Here is a 20,885-nt window from a genome sequence, read left to right as displayed (position 1 = left end):
GGTCTTTTCCAATGAGTCGGCTCTTTGGATCAGGTGGCCAAAGTATTGGAGCTTCAGTTTTAGCATCAGTCCTTCCAATGAATATTCAGGGTTGATTTCCTTTGGGATTGACTAGTTTGATCTCCTTGTTGTCCAAGGGACTCTCAAGAGTCTTCTCCAACACCACAATTCGAAGGCATCAATTCTTCAGTGCTCACCCTTCTTTGCAATCCAACTCTCACATCCATACATGACTACTGTAAAAACAATAGCTTTGACTATAGAGACCTTTGTCAACAAAGTGATGTCTCTGCTTTTTAATATGTTGTCTAGGTTTGTCATAGCTTTCCTTCCAAGGATCAAATGTCTTTTAATTTCATGTATTTACCATAGTGAAATCAAATTATACTTACAAAATAAGTGTATGTCACACCCATTAGGATGGCTACTATGGAAAAAAAAATAATAAGTGTTGGCAAGGATATGGAGAAAATGGAACACTTGTGCATTTCTTATAAAATGGTACAGTTGCTGTGGACAATCACCCAGCAATTCCTCAAAATTAAACATAGAATTACCATGTTATCCAGCAATCCCACCTCTGCATATATATATATATATATATATATATATATACACATACAAAAGAAAGCATATATATATATATATGTACACATACAAAAGAAAGCAGATTGAAATAGGTATGTATACACCAGTCTGTGTTCATAGCAGCATTATTCACAATAGCCAAAATGTGTACATAATACAAATATTCATCTACAGATGCATAGATAAAGAAAATGTGATATATCTATATAATAGACTATTATTCAGCCTTTAATGGAATATTATTTGGGCTTCCCTGGTAGCTCAGTTGGTAAAGAATTTGCCTGCAATGCAGGAGATGCAGGTTCGATCCCTGGGTCGGAAAGATACCCTAGAGAAGGAAATGGCAACCCACTCACGTATTCTTGCCTGGAAAATCTCATGGACAGAGGAGCCTGCTGGGCTATAGACCATGGGGTCACAAAGAGTCAGACAGGACTTAGGGACTAAACCACCATTCAGCCTTTAAAAGAAAGGAAATTCTAACACAGGCTACAACATGGATGAATCTTGAAGCCATTATGCTAAGTGAAATAAGCCAGACACAAAGGGGCAAATATTGTATGAGTCTACATATATGAGTTATATGCTTTTATGAGTAATAAACTCATACAGACATTAATTCTGGCAGCTAGCCACAGTCTTCAAGGGCCCAACAGCAGAGTCATCCGCAGTTAAGAGTCTTCCCGGTTTTATTTCCAGGGTCCCAGCAGCCGGGGAGCCCCTCTGGCACAACACATCCTGGGAGAGTGTCTCTAGACCTCCAGTAAGAGATCAGACTCTGGACAGGTCAGAATTAACCACAAGGCATTGGCCCTGCTGGGACATCCTGCAGGCGCCCAGGGGGTCCCCACCTCCCCCAATAATGGTGGGGATGCGCTCTGTCCCAGGACTCGGATGGACTCCCTCCCAGAAGACTTGGGGATGGACCTGCTTGTATTACCCCAGTATACCCGGCGGTGGAGTCTGGGGGAGAAAGTCAAGCCTCCCGGCTCCCCCAGGGTCAACCACCAGGACCGAAGGCTGACTGACGACCACCCAAGGGTGTTTAAGCCTCCGCCTCCGATGCTCTTTGGTACTTGGATAGTACTTGGACGGGGACACGCGACACTGGAGCTGGAAGCTCTGTCTGCGACCTCCCCCAGGACACAAACCTCAGCACAGCACTGCCGACCTGTGAGCACACATCCATGTGGAAGGGTAACCTGACACATGTGGGGCATCTTGGCCCAAGTGGGTTAAGGAAGGCATCAATATGGAGGGTAGGAGTGAATTCTAGAAGATCTGCCCTTGGTAACACTTGACACAACTGAGAATGGGAGCTATTCACCAAACCAAAATGGAAAGGATTAACTGAAAGTCAAAATGAATGAGAACTATATTACCATCACCCCAACCTGTCTTTCCCACTGAGCTTCCAGAATGCTGGCAACTGGGCTTATGTCCCCCAGACAGCAGGTGGGATTTTATTCTATGTAGTAGACACCTCTGGTGCCTCCTGTCCCTTCCCCTTGGGGCACCTCTGATTTCAGCTGCATAAGTGCACTGTTTTGTAAGAGATCAGACTCACCTCATATTGGCAGTGTTTGACCTTTAGAGAGTATTAGGTCTCTCTTTGCTTTCAGTTCCAAGGCCTTCTCTAATGCTGTGTGTGTTATGCTGTGAATGTTTATGTCTCCACTCCCGAAAATTTCTATGTTGAAACCTAACCCTCAAGGTGATGGTATTGGGGGATGGGGCTGATTAGGTCAGGGTGGGAGGCAATTAGGTCCTGAGGGTGGAACTGTCCTCAGGAATGGGAGTAGTAACCTCATAAAGAAAGCTGAGAGCCGAAGAATTGATGCTTTTGAACTGTGGTGTTGGAGAAGACTCTTGAAAGTTCCTTGGCCTGCAAGGAGATCAAACCAGTCATGCTAAAGGAAATCAGTCTTGAATATTCATCAGGACTGATGCTGAAGCTGAAGCTCCAATACTTTGGCCACCTGATGCAAAGAAATGACTCATTGGGAAAGACCCTGATGCTGGAAAAGATTGAGGGCAGAAGGAGAAGGGTACAACAGAGGATGAGATGGTTGGATGGCATCACCGACTTGATGGACATGAGTTTGAGCAAGCTCTGGGAGTTGGTGATGCGCAGGGAAGCCTGGCGTGCTGCAGTCCTTGGGGTTGCAAACAGCTGGACACAAGTGAGCAACTGAATTGAACCTCATGGAAGAGGCTGGAGAAAGATCCCTTCCCGCTTCTGCCAGCTGAGGACACAGTGGAAAGAGGCCAGTCTATGAATCAGGAGGCAGACAACATGATGCTGCACTTCCCAGCACCTAGAATGGTGAGCAAAGAATGTCCATTTTTGATAAGCCCCTCAGTTTGTGGTATTTTGTTATAGCAGCCCCAGTGGACTAGGAGGCTGTAGGAGCTACTTATAAAAGTAGCTTGTAAGTGTGGTCAATTAACACCCCAGGGTTAATAAGACTTTATTAAGGGTTAGTAAGGCTTTACCCTCACCCAACAGGGAGATGGGAGCTGGTGTTTAAAGGCTGAAGCTTCCTGTTCTTCAGTGGTCAATTCTGGAAGGTCTCTGAAAGCTTCTAGGGAGGCCCCGGGTGGAATGAAACTCATGTTTCCCACAAGGGTGACCTCAATAACACTTGGTTATATTGGCTTTTCCTCTTGCCCTGTGTCACTCTCTTAGCTCCCTCATTCCAACTTCCCGAGATCAACTCCCAGATAAACTACCTGCTCTCAATTTTTTTTCTGAGCCTCTGCTTTTGAGGGAATGCAAATTAAAATAGTCTCCATTTGAAGACACCAGAATGAAAAGCCTGTGTGCTGGTCCAGCTGTTCTAGATTGGAGCCAGTGGACAGGCCTGACACAGGTCACAAAGCTTCCAGTCAGCACGTTAGTGTCTCATCCCTAAATGTGGATCAGGGCCCAGAGCTGGGATGAGAGTGAGCCAAGGGAGGCGCCCAGGGCGCCCTGCTTGCCTCTCCTGGCACTGGCTGAGACAGTAGCAAAAAGCCTTAAGACTAAAACCAACAAATGGAAAAAAGAAACGCTAATAAAGGAAACAATGCACACAGCAGAACACAACTTTGAAAAATCCACCGTATCTCCAGAAACATAATTTATGCATTCTTCAAGAAGAAAAGAAGGAGCATTTACAGAACAAGAAATGAAAAGTTTAGGGCATCTCTTAAAGAGTAGAACAAAAAGGCCGAGTAGGAAAATAGAAAAGAAAAGGAAAAGAGCATTAGAGGACTGTTCCAAGAGACAAATCATAGATGTTTCTAGAAAGAGAGCCAGAAAAAAAAATAAAGGGGGAGAGGATCTTATGAAAGAAATAGTACATAAAAATGCCCAGAACTGAAGGACATGAGTTTCCTGTTTGGCAGAATACAATGTGTGCCCAGCGTAGTGAATAAAAAAAAAACCACATCAAGGCACCTCATCATGAAAATTTCAAACGGAAAGATAAAGAAAAGTTTCTAGGAGCTTCCAGGAGAAAAAAAAAAATAGATTATACGTAAAAGATCAGAAACCAGGATGACTTTGGATTTTTCAAGAGGAAAACAGGCAGCTAGACGACAGGAAACAATATTCTGAAAGAAAATTAATATCCAACCTAGAATTCTGTATGCAGCTAAAGCAACAATTAAGCATGAGGAGAGAATATAAACATTTGCACACATGCAGGGTCTCAAAAAAGTTGCTTCCTTTCTCAGGAAGCTCCTGGAGGCTATGTGCCACCAAAATGAGAATGAGAGACTTCAGCTTCTGCACATGGCAGGCTAGGTCATTTGGACCAACACTTCTGCTGAAGACATCAAAGAAGGTGGATAACATAATTTTAAAATATCCTTAAAAGCATGAAACACTTAACAAGATAGACAGTAGTGTGCCAAGATCCAGGAGAGATGAGACCAGCTCTTGGGGTCACTTTGGTTCAAAGATATTTTTCCAATCAGAAAGAAGAAGCCAAGAGACTGAACATTTCCAGTGGCCTCCAATGGGTAGGGAACAAAAGTCAGAGTCCAGGGTCAGGCCACGACAAAGATTCTGGTAAATCATCACCTGTCTTGGGCTGGGATCTGGAAAAGCTGTAGCCTAGAAGTAAGGATGGCTTGGAAATAAACCAGGTCTCACACGCAATGCAGCCTGCCTTCCATTCTTCCAAGTAACCCCCAAAACCTCATGCCCTGAAATTGTATTCAGTGTATTTCAGATAGCTAGCAGTCGCAGGCACCTGGGAAAAACAAATAAAAACCTTTGGAGGAATAGAACAGTATCCTAGGCTTCATTAAAAAAGTTATGTCCAACACATAATCAAACTCCTAAAGTTTTTAGATACTATGAAGAGCAAGAACCAGTAGAAATGATAGCCAATACAAATTAAAGCAGAACTCCCAGCACCACAATTTTCAACCATGATTGTAAAACAGTGATGTGTATTTTGTTCAGAGGGGAAATGCCAAGCTTTACAACTGTAGCTGGAAGCTGAAAACCATAAAACAAATCATAGAAGATTAAAAAAAAAAAAAAAAAAAAAGGAACATGAGAGTAAACCAATGAAGACGAAGACATGGGATCCATCAAATAGAGAATGTAACACAGGTGAAATACAAAGGAAATTCCCCCAGCAATAGGGTAGGAGGATGCCAGGATGAAATCTGTACACCAGACCTTGGGAGCTACCAGTTCAGGTTGGAGCAGGAACTGGAAGGCCTCAAGAGGGTTGTTTTCAGGAGGAAAAAAGTGGAGCAGGAAAAAAAAATAGAGTGGAGTTGATAGATTCTCTAATGTATTTCCCATATGAAAAATTGAGTTGAAAGTTGTCATACAAAGTTACTGGACATTGAGAATTCCTCTGCAGTCCAGTGGTTAGGCCTTGGCGCTTTCACTGCCCAGGGCACAGGTTCGATCCCTGGTTGGGGAGCTAAAATCCCACAAGCCCCATGGCACAGCCAAAAAAAAAAACTTATTGGGTATTATGAAAATATTTAGCCAAAGATTTGAAGAAAGTCAAGGAGAGAGGGCGAGGGTGAGGAAGAGGGAGGGAGAGAGAGAGCACAAGAGACGGGACAGAGGCAGTCAATAGGAAATATTTAAAATTTTAAAATCAGGAAAGAGTGGTGTTACCACAGGATTTTATTTGTTTCTAAGTCTAATATCTCACATAGCTTCTTTGATCTATGGGTTATTTAGAAGTGTGTTAGTTTTCTAATATTTGGGAATTTCCTGCCTTCCTTGGATTAATATTTCTTTGTGATGATGTAATTTTCTCTATTGTCTTCTTAGCTTTACTTCTTTTTGTTAGTTTTTAGCAGTTGCTCTAGGGTTAACAACATGCATCCTTAACTTAGAAAGTCTATTGAGAGTCATTATTGATACAGAGACAAAACATCAGACTTCGAGCTTTCCCTTCTCATCTTGTGTGTGATACTTCACAAATCTAGGAACCTTAACAACACAGTAATTCCATACACTTGCCCTCCTGTTCTCTGAGCAATCACTGTCATATCTTTTACTTCTATAAGTCTTATAAACCCCAGCTGACAGTTTCTATTGTTTATTTTTATCGTCATTTGTCTTTTAAGTAAATGACAGGAAGAAACACAGTCTTTTATGTTTACTCACTTACTTGCCATTTCCAAGGCTCTTCATACCTTCTTGTATATCCAGAAAAAATGCTAATGCTATTTTGATTAACAAATTAATCACTCTGGTTAATTTTTTAAATCCCACCATTGGGATTAACAAAGACCCTACTTTGGAAGTTTTAACCCATCTCAGTTGAACTGTGAAAGGACCTGCTCTAAGTCAGGGCCCTCCAGAAACCACAGGGAAGAAAAAAAAACTATTTTGATTTTGCATTAGTTACTGTCTTAAAAATAATATACAGCTGTTAAGGGCTTCCCTGGTGGTCCAGTGGTTAAGAACCCACCTTGCAATACAAGGGACACTGGTTCGATCCCTGGTCCAGGAAGCTCCCACATGTTTTGGAGCAATTGAGCCCATCTGCCACACCTACTAAAGCCCATGCACCTAGATCCCATGCTCCAAAACAGAAGCCACTGTGATGAGAAACTCTCACACCGCAACTAGAGAAAACCCCTGTGCAGCAACAAGGACCCAGTACCAGCCAAAAATAAATATTAAAAAATAATTATAATATACAGCTATTAAGAAGATTGGTAATAAAAGTCTGTGTAACAATTATAATAAGAATTGTCATTTATTGACTATCTACCTACCCCATGTTGTTGGAAATGGACACTCAGTGGGAACTGAACCTTGCTCAGATGCCAGGGGTAGGGAGGAAGTGGAGGTGAGCACATAAATTCAATTCTGACAGTAGGTACATGTTGGTTTTCTCATGCAATAGCCTGGAAATGTGTATGACACACAAATGTTAGTGTTAGTTGCTCAGTTGTGTCCAACTCTTTGTGACACCATGGATTGTAGCCCACCTGGCTCCTCTGTCCATGGAATTCTCCAAACAAGAATACTAGAGTGGGCAGCCATTCTGCTCTCCAGGGGACCTTCCAGACCCAAAGATAAAATCTGAGTCTCCTGCATTGCAGGCAGATTCTTTACAGTCTGAGTCACCAGGGAAGGCACAAAGCTAAGCCCCAAAAAATGTCATGGTCATACATAAAGTGTGATTAGCATTAGGATAAAAAATACTATGCACTATGATCGTGTTTGGATAGACTTTTCTCTAATTTCCACATTTTTAAAAATCAGAGAGCAGTAAAATCTATAGGAGCACAAACAGGTTTTCTTCTTGATGTAATCAGAAAGACTGAAAAATAATTGAAAAGAGGAAAAATCACAGAGAGTTAGCTTTATTTAAAAAATTATTTTCTTCTTTCTCTGTTTTGGCTACAAAGCAAATAGTTTCATTGTTTTTCTGATTATATAATTTTATCATGCATGCTCAGCTGCTCAGTCATGTCTGACTCTATATGTACTGTAGCCCACCAGACTCCTTTGTCCATGGGATTCTCCAGGCAAGAATACTGGAGTGGGTTGCCATTTTCTCCTCCAGGGGATCTTCCCAACCCGGGGATTGGACCTGCATCTCCTGCATTGGCAGGCAGATTCTTTACCACTGAGCCACCTGGGAAGCCCCATAAACATTCAGATATATACATAAAAGTTCAAAAATCAAATAAACAACCTGATTAAAAATGGGCAAAGGACTTGAATAGACATTTCTCCGAAGAAGATATACAAATAGCTAATAAACAGAGGAAAAGATGCTCGACATCACTAATCACAAGGAAAAAGCAAATCAAAACCACAGTGCAATGCTATTGATACTTCAGACCTGTGAGAATGGCTGTTATCAAGAAAACAAACAATAACAAGTGTTGGTGAGGATGTGGAAAGTTTGCAACCCTTGTCCATTTTGGGTGGGAAGATAAAATGGTGGAGTCATTGTGTAAAGCAGGATGGCAGTTCTTCTTCCAAAAAAAAGTTAACAAAATTATATGGTAAACATCAATTCCATTTCTGAATATATACCCCAAAGAATTGAAAGCAGACACAAATGGGTATTTGTAACCCATGTGCATAGCAACCTTATTCACAATAGCCAAAAGGTAGAAGCAAACCCAAGTGTGTTATTTGCTAAGGGCTGCCATAACAAAATGCTACAGACTGGGTGACTTAAATAGCAGAAATTTCTTTTCTCAGTTTTGGAGGCTGGAAGTCTAAGATCCAGCTGTCAGTAGGGTTGGTTTCTCTTGAGACCTCTCTCGTTGGCTTATAGATGGCCACCTTCTTGCTGTGTCTTCACATAGGCCTTTTGCACTCGGTTTCTTGGACTAGGGTCTTATACTCATGACTTCATTAACTCCATTACCTCTTCAAAGTCCTATCTCAAATGCAGTCACATTAGGGATTATGAATTTTGAGGAGACACAATTCAGTCCATGACACCAAATGACCATCAGTGGATGAATGGATACACAAAAAGGCTATATATACATGCGATGGAATATTATTCAGCCTTAAAAAGGAAATTCTGACACATGCTCCATGGATAAACCTTGCAGACATTATGGTAACAGACATTAGCCAGTCCCCAAAGGACAAACACTGTATGATTCCACTTACATGAGGAATCTAGAGGAATTAAATTCCTAGAGACAGAAAGTAGAATGCTGGCTGTCAAGGACTAGGGGAAGGAGAGACTGGGGAGTTATTGTTTAATGAGTACAGAGTTTCAGTTTGAGAAGATGAAAACGTTCTGGAGATGGATGATGGTGATGGTTGCACAACAATGTGAATGTGCTTCATGCCACTGAATTCTACACTTACAAGTAGCTAACATGGTATGTTTTATGCTGTGTATGTATACCACAATAAAAAATGTGCAAGAACTTCCCTGAGATAGTAATCATTAAAACTAGGAAACTGGACTTCTCTGGTAGACCACTAGATCAGAATCTGCCTGCCAATGCAGGGGCCACGGGTTTGATCCCTGGTCTAGGAAGATCCCACAGGCTGTAGGGCAACTAAGCCCATGTGCCACTACTGAGCCTGTGCTCTAGAGCCCAGGAGCCACAACTATTGAGCCCACAGACCACAACTGCTGGAGCCCATGCACCCTAGACCCTGTGCCTTGCAACGAAGACTAGCTCCTGCTCGCTGCAACTAGAGAAAACCCGCAAGCAGCAACGCAGACCCAGAACCTCCAATAATTAATTAATTTAAAAACACACAAAAACTTGGGGAACTCATCTTTTCATGCATCTTTACACTTACAGGTATATATATTATGTGTTTTTTGTCCTCCTAGAAATCCTTTTAATTTCAAAATATTTTATTATTGTATGATATTTCAAATGTATAGAGAATCATAATGCAGATGCCCATGTACCCACCACTCAAGTTTAGAAAACTTTTTTGTATTTTCCCATTCTGGCTTGAGACCTTTTATAAAAGTCTCTTATCATGTAATATTCAGTACCTACAATATTCTGTGTGTATAAAATTAAAATGCACACTTAAGAACCTACCACAACACCCAGTCTTGGAACTAGGCCCTGTGGATACCTTTGAATCCACCTGTGTCCAACACCATGTCATGTCATTCCTCTGCCTCTGCCTACTGGCACCCCGTCCCCTGCCACCAAGAAACACTGTTCTGACTTTTGTGTTTATTTTTCTCTTGCTTGTCACATATGTATCTAGCTCTATTCTGGCCACTTCTTGCTGCCTGAAAACCTGTCTCAAAACAGTGATTTAAAGCATCAGGCATTTAATTATATCTCATGATTCCATGTGTCAGGAATTCAAGCAGGGTTCTGGTAGGAGATTCTTCTATTACAAAGAGTGGATGGGCTGGGCTGGAAGGCCTACATGGGCTCAGCACAAGTCTGGAGGCTTGGTGGAGATGGCTGGGTAGAAGGCTGGGTTCAGCTGGGACTGTTTACTGGAGCCAAACCTCCTGAATAACTGACTCTGGGTAGTCAGACTTTTCCTAGGGTAGCTCAGGGCTCTCAGTGTCCCAAGAAAGCCAAATAAAGCTATAAGACTTCTTATGACTTAGTCTAGATGTCTGGAATGTCACCCTGCTGGACTCTATTGCTCAAGCAAGTCTCTAAGGCCAGCCCAGATTCAGGAGGAGGGGAATTTTCTCCACCTCTTGATGGGAGGATTAGAGAAGAATTCTTGGCCATATTTAATCTATCACAACAGCCCCTAGACTATGTTTTTAGTATTTTTATTGCCAGATGGTGACAGGGGTCCTGTACATGCTGAGCATTCCATAGCAAATGTCACCTTCTCAATTAAGCTTATTCGGATATCTTGTTTTTCTTCCTTTCGTTTAAAAAAAAAGTTTTATAATGGAAAATTTCAAACGTATAAAAACATACAATAGATCCATCACCCTGTTTCAATGATCATCAGCTCATGGCCAATCTTGCTTTCACGCCCCCACCTATTATTTCCCCCAACTCCCATATTATTTTGAAATAAATCCCAGACATCAAGACTTTTTTGTCTATAGATAATTGAATATTATTGTATTTCTAAAAGACAGATTATTTTTTAAAAATAACCACAGTATATTATTTCATATTCTAAAGTGAAGTTGCTCAGTCGTGTCCAACTCTTTGCTACCCCATGGACTGTAGCCAATCAGGCTCCTCTGTCCATGGGATTTTTCCAGGCAAGGGTACTGGAGGGGGTTTCCGTTTCCTTCTCCAGGGGATCTTCTCAACCCAGGGATCAAACCCAGGTCCCCCACATTGCAGGCAGATGCTTTACCATCTGAGCCTTCTAAAAGCCACAACAATTCCTTGATATCAATGTACGTTCAAGTGTGTGCAAATTTCCAGTTGTCTCCTAAGTGTCATAAATGTGTATTTTTTTCTGCACCAACTCTCCCTCTTTTAAATATGCGTGTATTTTAAAGTTTATTTGAATTGGGATCCAAATGAGGTCCATATGTCACTATTGATTGATATTTCTTCTTCTTTTTTGGCCATGCCACATGCATGACATGTGGGATCTTAGTTCCCTGACCAGAAATCGAACCTGTGCCCCCTGCAGTGGAAGCCCAGGGTCCTAACCACGGAACCTTCAGGGAAGTTCCTAATTGATATTTCTTGAATCTCTTTATCTATTGGTTTCTCCCTTATGTCTTTTTTCCTTGCAACTTATTTGTTAATGAAATCAGGTTGTTATCCATATAAAAACAATTGATAGCATCTTAGATTAGAAACACAGGGATATTTTTGCTTTATGAAACCCAGAAAGTTTTCCAGGTTCTCCAGTTTTTCACTTAACAAGCATAATGCAGTTTCTTGGCACTTTTTGCCTCCTCAGCACAAATTTCTCCCTTATTCCTTCTTCAGTGAATCCTGACCTTGTTCAACATGTTCCAAGGGAAATTAACTATAATCTTAGCTTTAAAAGTGGGCTTGACTGGGGAAAAGGCAATCCCATCCCCCATTTCCAGTGATTGATTAAGAAATGGGACATTTGAGCCCATTTTGGCTAGTGGGACTTGAGAGATTCATCATTGCTGTTGAGAATTGACTCAGAAAGCCTTTCTCAAGGAAGCTTGCACTCACATGACTATTGTCAGCCTCTCTTCTGAATATTCATTGGAAGAACTGATGCTGAAGCTGAAGCTCCAATACTTTGGCCACCTGATGCGAAGAGTCGCCTCATTGGAAAAGACCCTGATGCTGGGAAAGATTGTGGGCAGGAGGAGACAGGGGCAACAGGGGATAAGATGGTTAGATAGCATCACCAACTTAATGGACATGAGTTTGAGCAAACTCTGGGAGATCGTGAAGGACAAGGAAGCCTGGCGTGCTACAGTCCATGGGGTCACAAAGAGTCGGACATGACTGAGCAACTGAACAATTCCTGACCGTAAGAAGGCACAGACTTAGGATGAAGTTGGCATTATGGACCGCAGAATAGAGTGATGGAAACCCCGTGAGTCCTTGGCATCATAGTGGAGCAGTGGATCAACTGGTCATGCCTGAGCTACCTCTGGATTTCCCAGTTACATAGTCAATAAATCTTATTGTGTAAGCCAGTTTGATCTGGGCAATATGACTGGGAGCCTAGAACATCCTAACTGATACAAAGGCCATTGTGATGAGTCCAGTCCCCCTGTCTGGCTTCTTGTCTTGTCACTTCCCTCTACCTTCCCCTTTGCAACCAGAATAGGCTACTCACCATTTCCCACACTCTCCTGCGATTTTTTCCCTATGACTTTGCCCAAGCAGACGTTATGGCTGAAACATTTTCCCCAGCTTTGTTTCCTCTATATCTCCCTGTCAAAACCTTTCCCACTCTCCCAGGTCCCATTTCAATGATCATTTCTCCCTGAAGCTTCTCCCCAAATGCCCCCCACCTCCGCCTCCCTCTTCTGAGTTTCCTCTTTGAATTCCTGTTGTGTTAGGTGTGCCCCTTTTCTAGCACTGAAGGAAGAATTGCCTTGCTTTACAAATGCTTCTATACTTGATCCCTCTCCCCTACTAGACTCCCGTCAAGTGCAGGGATAATTTTCTTTCATCTCTATCCCTGAAGAACCTAGCACAGAGCCTGAGACACAGAAAGGCGCCATAATAAGTCCCTCACATACAAAAAATTTCCATTTCGAGTGTGCCTTCATAAGTCCAACAAAGTCAGCCTAGGTACCCAACTAACACAACTGACTATATGGTACTGTATGGTAATAGTAATAAAAATAAAAACTGTACTGTAATAGGACTTACAATACTTTTCACACAAGTAATACATTAAAAAACACAAAAAATAAAGAAAATACTTTTAATCTTACAGTACAGTACCTTGAAAAGTACAGTAGTACAGTACAGCAGCTGGTACGTCTTAGCAGTACCAGCTACATCACTGCTGCTTTTATGCTTGCTTCCAGACGTCCTGGGCTTGACATAAAGATACTGTACTACTGTACTCTATACAGTACTGCACAGAAAAGTACTCAAATACAATCACTTGTAGAGGATGCACGCATGTGACAATGTATGCCAGACACAGATGTTCGCATCTTTGAAAGCTCGCAACTTGAAGGTTCTTGTGGAGGGCGCTTGTACTGAGTTGAACAGCAACAATACCAAATGTGGTTGCTTCTTTAACTTATGTGACTCCAGACAGTTGTTTCCTATGAAGGCTCAGTGACTTTTTAAAGAAATTGTTATGTCTCCAAATTTACAAGTAACATATGTAAACACATTTTGAAAGTGGGGAAGTCAGGTTCAACTGAAGGCAGTATCTTCCCCCAAGTTCCAACAAAAGGCCAGATGGCCCCTTGTGAAACTTGTTTAACCACACCTGACCAACTAAAGCAAGTGTGGCAACTGTTAACAAAATGTCTTCAGAAAGGTGATTTTGGAAGTGCTGAGGTTCAGAAAGACCCAGACTGAAGAAAGACCAGATAACTTTAAGAAAAGGGTGCTTTGAACAGCATCCCTGGTGTCAGACAGATCCCGGTTTCAGTACTGGTTATGTTCCAGATATGTCACCTTGGACAAATTCCTTCTACTCTCTGGGAGCTCAGCTCCCTCATCTAAGAAAATGGGAAGGGGGAATAAAGTGTATACTCAAGAGGGTGTTGTGAATAGGAATGAAGCAGTGCATGCCCAGTGTTCACACATAGTCAGTGGTCTGTAAAAATGTACCTGCCATTAATAACAAGGAGGGTGATCCTCAAGGGATGGGAGGGGAAAGCAGTGGAAAGTAGGGGTAATGGGGACAGGATAGTGTGGAATGGGGAGGGAAAATCTAAGTAGACCTTTTTGTATAGCTCTGACTCTAACGTTTTGCCATAATAAGTATTTACGACTGGGAGCTGGAGGGCCTACATGAAGTATGAAAGTGAAAGTGAAGTCGTTCAGTCGTGTCCGACTCTTTGCAGCCCCATGGACTGTAGCCTACCAGGCTCCTCCATCCATGGGATTTTCCAGGCAAGAGTACTGAAGTGGGTTGCCACTTCCTTCTCCAGGAGATCTTCCCAACCCAGGGATCGAACCCGGGTCTCCCACATTGCAGGCAGACGCTTTGCCATCTGAGCCACCAGGGAAGCTGAGTTTATACATGAAGTTTATACATGAAGTATAAACACTAACAAATGAATCAAATTCCACTATAGGTTATTAAAGTAATCATGGAGAACAGCATTTTGACTGAATACTATAAGTCTTATGACAAAAATCTGTCCACAAATACTGGACTCTAGTTAATAAATCTGTTACAGGCATATGTAACTACTTTATGATACTAGGGTCGAACAAACTACTGAATTGAGCCACATTCTCTCTGTCAAAGAAAAAAAAAATTTAAGAATAAAGAAAAGGGGCAGGTTAGAATGGATCTTGTGGTGTGGATGAGAGTGGAGACAATAGACATAGGGAAATAAACATACTGACATCTCCACTCTCACTCAAACTACAGGATTCATTCTAGCCCAGATACAGAAGTAAACATAGATGTGTGTGTACATGGGTTAGTATGTGTGCTTGTATTTCCTAGCTCTGTCCACTGGGAGGACCTAGAAGCAAGAACACCCCAATAGTCATAAGCACATCTAGCCCTCGGATCTTGATTTCTAATACCATTGTCCAGTAAAGGGACCAGGCTTCTTGAAGTAATGGTTGATTCCATACCAGGGCAGGGTAAACACAAGGCAAACCTGTAATATCCCACGGTGCCAGGAAATAGGAAAATGCTTGGGAAAGAGTGGGATTAATGGGAACATGCACAGCAAATGTTCCAGGGGAAAAAACGTGCAATAGAAATGAACCTGTGATTTACGTTCAAAACTCTCAAATACTGTCATAATGAAAGGAATAGGAGAAAAAATGTTAAGAAGAGAAGTTCTACTGAAAAGCTACCAAATTTTGAAAGTCACTTCAGTCATGAATCATAATGAGGAGGCTCATTATGATGCACACTCAGGCTGTATAAAGAGAAAACTTGAAACTTAATTTGGTAGTTTTTATTAGTAATGCTTGAAGTTACAAATAATAATGAAAAACCATTAAAAAATCATTACTCTTTCAAGTGGCTTGAAGTATCTATAAAATTCACATTTACAAATGGCAAAGAGCACACACAATCCTTCATGCCAGAAAGTTATTTTGTCTGAAGCTGCCCACGGGATCATAAAATAAGCCAGCAGAAAAATTTGAAGATCACATTAGAAGAACTCTGTAATCATCTTTGAAAATGCTTCCCAGTGCCAGAGGAAGTCAGTTTGCATTCTTAAAGATCAGCCCTGACCTCAAAAAAGCACTTTAATGTACAAGTCATTTGGAATTATTACCTTCAATGAGCTTAATATTTTCCTCTATGCTATCAGTGTATTCATTTCCACTTAAGAGCTGAGTGCCAAAGGTTAAGTGGCAGTGAATGAAGATCCAGGTTCTGGACTAAGATTGCCTGGGTTCAAATTCCTCATCTGCCACTTCTAGCTGTGTGATCCTGGGCAAATGATGCAGCTTCTCTGGGCTTGCATTTCTTTATATGCAAAACTGGGGTAGTTAAAAAAACCAACCCACCATCATAGGGTTTATCATAAAGATTCAAAATGCTTGCTGCTGCTGCTGCTGCTGCTAAGTCGCTTCAGTCGTGTCCGACTCTGTGCGACCCCATAGACGGCAGCCATCAGGCTCCACCATCCCTGGGATTCTCCAGGCAAGAACACTGGAGTGAGTTGTCATTTCCTTCTCCAATGCATGAAAGTGAAAAGTGAAAGTGAAGTCGCTCAGTCGTGTCCGACTCTGTGCAACCCCATGGACTGCAGCCCACCAGGCTCCTCCATCCATGGGATTTTCCAGGCAAGAGTCCTGGAATGGGGTGCTGTTGCCTTCTCTGTCAAAATGCTTAGTATGGTTCTATTGCCTATGGTGATCATTCAATAAAAGATTAATAATAAATAGGGTTTGGGGGTTTTGTGTGGGCTTTTTTTTGTTTGGGTTTTTTTGTTCAACCTGAACATGTTTTGCTTCTTATTCTAGGTAATTCAGATACAATTTTAAAATATTATATTTATCTTTTTACTTTCTATCATTTATTCAACAAATATTTATTGGGCACTACAATTTGGCAGGCACTGTTGTAGGGGTCTGGGATAAAGCAGTGAACAAGACAGTCCAGGTCCTGCCCTCACGGAGCTAATGGTGTACCACCAGAGACAGCCAATAAATAGAGAAATAAAGGAAAAGCTCCACTCAGCAGGTGCTTTTAAGGGAACAGCTCTGCCATAGGCCATGTGGACAAGGTCAACTGCAGTCGGACCCAAGTCTCAGATCAACGCCCCATGACCCTCCCAGGAACATGGTAAACAGCTTTGTGAGGCACTGTCCTGAGGCTATTGGTCACCCACCTCCCAACCTTGAGGGGGCTGCCTCAGAAGGCAGTTTCTGGACCTTCTCCTTGGTTCCCGAGAGGCATGGGACTTCCAATCTTGCACCACTGAGGCTACAACTGAGGGCAATACAATCATTTAGTTGGAGTATGGAGCCGACCCCACCACGACAGGGCAACCTGCCACTTGTCATCTGTCCTCCCTGGTTTGGTGCCGTCCTGCAGGGACTGGGGATGCAGGAAGCTGACATCATGCTGGGATCTCGCCTACCCTTCAAAGTAATAAACTCTCTGCATCCACCTTGGGCTTTGTTTCCTCCCCACCCCAATCGATGGCAGAGTCGCAAGTCCCACCTAGCATCTATGGCAGTAGTTGCCATTTAGGGACTGCCTGACTGCTTGACAGAGCTAAGGACCATGAGGAGATTAAAACAGAGGTAATGGAGAGAGACTTTGAGGCTATTAGGCAGACCAGGGACAGGTCCACCAAGGTGGTGGGTGAGCTCATCTGGGGGAACAGAGTAATAGGCAGAAGGAACAGCAGTGTGAAGTGAAGTGAGACAGGAGGCGGAGGATAAATGAAGTTAGAGGAGCGGGCAGGGGCTGATTTACCTGGGTTGGGAAGATCCCCTGGAGAAGGAAATGGCAACCCACCTCAGTATCCTTGCCTGGAAAATCTCATGGACAGAGGAGCCTGGTGGGCTGCAGTCCATGGGGTCGCAAAAAGTTGGGCACGACTGAGCGACTAACACTTACTTACTTTTGCAGGTCTGCGGATAGCTTGAGTTTTCAAGTGTTAAGAAGGCAAGCGATATACAGTTGACACTTCAACACAGAGATTAGGGCTGCTGACCCTTCAAGTAGTCAGAAATCTGCATAGAAGGTGTCAGTTCCATGTGCACAGATTCAATGCACAGCAGTGTGTAGCCCTGTAGGTATTTTTGGTAACACATCGCTGTATAAGTGGCCCACACAGGTGAATATCGTTATTCAAGGGTCAACTGTAATCTGATCTGTAGTTTTCAAAAGATTATCATCCAAAAAAGAGGAAAAAAACACATAAGAATGAAAAAACGATGTCCCAAACTATGGCAACCCACTCCAGCATTCTTGCCTGGAGAATCCCATGGACAGAGGAGCCTGGTGGGCTACAGTCCATGGGGTCGCAAAGAGTTGGACATGACTGAAAGCAGGGGCCTAGCACTCTGGTGAAATACACTCAGAGTACTAGGAGCCTGGTGCTGGGAGCAGCAAGGTGGGGAAGAGGCAATCCACCCTTGTAGGAGTTTGGCTTGAACTCTGAAACCAGGAGCCACAGGAAGGATTTGAGCCCTGTACACACGCACATACAGCCCTATCAATACTCACTCTAGATAAGATTTAAATTAGGATCACTCAGGCATAAAGGACAGAAATGGTATGGACCTAACAGAAGCAGAAGATATTAAGAAGAGATGGCAAGAATACACAGAAGAACTGTACAAAAAAGATCTTCACGACCCAGATAATCACGATGGTGTGATCACTGACCTAGAGCCGGACATCCCGGAATATGAAGTCAAGTGGGACTTAGAAAGCATCACTACGAACAAAGCTAGTGGAGGTGATGGAATTCCAGTTGATCTGTTTCAAATCCTGAAAGATGATGCTGTGAAAGTGCTGCACTCAATATGCCAGCAAATTTGGAAAACTCAGCAGTGGCCACAGGACTGGAAAAGGTCAGTTTTCATTCCAATCCCAAAGAAAGGCAATACCAAAGAATGCTCAAACTACCACACAATTGCACTCATCTCACATGCTAGTAAAGTAATGCTCAAAATTCTCCAAGCCAGGCTTCAGCAATATGTGAACCATGAACTTCCTGATGTTCAAGCTGGTTTTAGAAAAGGCAGAGGAACCAGAGATCAAATTGCCAACATCCACTGGATCATTGAAAAAGCAAGAGAGTTCCAGAAAAACATCTATTTCTGCTTTATTGACTATGCCAAAGCCTTTGACTGTGTGGATCACAATAAACTGTGGAAAATTCTGAAAGAGATGGGAATACCAGACCACCTGATCTGCCTCTTGAGAAATCTGTATGCAGGTCAGGAAGCAACAGTTAGAACTGGACATGGAACAACAGACTGGTTCCAAATAGGAAAAGGAGTTCGTCAAGGCTGTATATTGTCACCCTGCTTATTTAACTTATATGCAGAGGACATCATGAGAAATGCTGGACTGGAAGAAACACAAGCTGGAATCAAGATTGCCAGGAGAAATATCAATAACCTCTGATATGCAGATGACACCACCCTTATGGCAGAAAGTGAAGAGGAACTCAAAAGCCTCTTGATGAAAGTGAAAATGGAGAGTGAAAAAGTTGGCTTAAAGCTCAACATTCAGAAAACGAAGATCATGGCAACTGGTCCCATCACTTCATGGGAAATAGATGGGGAAACAGTGGAAACAGTGTCAGACTTAATTTTTCTGGGCTCCAAAATCACTGCAGATGGTGACTGCAACCAGGAAATTAAAAGACGCTTACTCCTTGGAAGGAAAGTTATGACCAACCTAGATAGCATATTCAAAAGCAGAGACATTACTTTGCCAACAAAGGTTTGTCTAGTCAAGGCTATGGTTTTTCCTGTGGTCACGTACGGATGTGAGAGTTGGACTGTGAAGAAGGCTGAGCACCGAAGAATTGATGCTTTTGAACTGTGGTGTTGGAGAAGACTCTTGAGAGTCCCTTGGACTGCAAGGAGATCCAACCGGTCCATTCTGAAGATCAGCTCTGGGATTTCTTTGGAAGGAATGATGCTAAAGCTGAAACTCCAGTACTTTGGCCACCTCATGCGAAGAGTTGACTCATTAGAAAAGACTGTGATGCTGGGAGGGATTGGGGGCAAGAGGAAAAGGGGACGACAGAGGATGAGATGGCTGGATGGCATCACTGACGCGATGGACGTGAGTCTCAGTGAACTCCAGGAGTTGGTGATAGACTGGGAGGCTTGGCGTGCTGCGATTCATGGGGTCGCAAAGAGTCGGACATGACTGAGCGATTGATCTGATCTGAGGCTGCTGTGTTGAGAGACTGTGTCTGTTGGTCAGGGGAAAGGGGGACAAGAATGGAAGCTGGAGTTCAAATCAAATCGAATCGGAGGTTACTGCCATAATCCATGGAAGAAATCATGGCCAATTTGTCCATGGCAGCCTTCCCTCCACGATTTTGGCAACTGAAGCTCACAGGTAGTCTCTTCTGTGAAATGTGCTTAGAATGGATAAAAATAATGTATATAAATAATTTAGCACAGCATCTGACATATATTAAACCTATTAAATAGTAGCTACTGGCTTTGCCAGTTTCATTCCTGAAGCCTCTGCACCTACCTTGAGAACTGCTCTTACAGGTTCTTGTGTCTTTAAAAAATGCAAATACAATCTTATCTCTCTCTACTTAAAAACCCTGAAGTGCCTTCACCCTGTGGAATGCAGAAAATCCACCTTCCTGGTCACAGCCTACTGGGTGGTCCATGGTCTGGCCTTGACCTTCCTCTCCAATCTCAGGGCCTGAGTCTCTCCTGGCTCGAAGACACTGGCTTTCCTTCTTTCCCTCCAACCCCTCAGATGGTTGTCACCATCAGCTCATCTCTTCATGTGGCTGGTTTCTCTTCCATTCAGTTGCAGCTCAACCATGACCTTCCCTAACTGCCTTATCTAACATCCACCCCTCACCCACCAGTCCCTAACACATTGCTGTTTTAGCTCCTTCACAACCTGCCACTATTGGAAAGTATTTGGTTTGCTGTCCCTCTCCCCAGCTAGAATGAAATCTTTGTGAAACTAGGAACCTTGCCCATCTTTCCCAGGACCTAGCATATTGTAGATGCTCAATATATTTCTAGGATCTCAAATGCAGGGAAGGACATTACTTGATTAACTTAAGCCTAGCTAAAGAATTAAGGCACTAGCCCAGGTTATCTATAAATCTTTTATACATGGAATTAAAATGGGGACCTATCTATATTTACAGGTATGATTCATAGATTATAAGCATTCACACTATGGGAACATATGAAGGCTTTGAAATAATGAATTTTCCAGGTTGCTGAGGTGTTCTTCTTTAAGCACCAACATTTCCCTGGATAGCAACATTCCTAAAACAGAGTCTGTGTTGCCCTAGCTCCTAAATTCAAGTAAGTGAAATTTCATTTTCCCTTCCTTATGAACATTCCTTATTGTAAGAGGCTGAAGTGAAAGAGCAGCCCTGAGGGATTACTGAGGTGTGACATTTATGACCATCTGCTCCAATCCTCAATGACTACATGGTCCCGGAGCTTGCAGCTTTTTCCTTTTAAATATTCTTCCTCTACCTTGACAGGCTGTTATCCTAAAAATTACTGCTATTCCTGTCAGTATCTCCCCTCCCCTTTCTTATAAATGTGTTAGGGGAAGCACA

This window comes from Bubalus bubalis, chromosome X (assembly GCF_019923935.1).
Source record: "Bubalus bubalis isolate 160015118507 breed Murrah chromosome X, NDDB_SH_1, whole genome shotgun sequence".
NCBI lineage: Eukaryota > Metazoa > Chordata > Mammalia > Artiodactyla > Bovidae > Bubalus > Bubalus bubalis.
Note: the sequence above shows the minus strand (reverse complement) of the source record.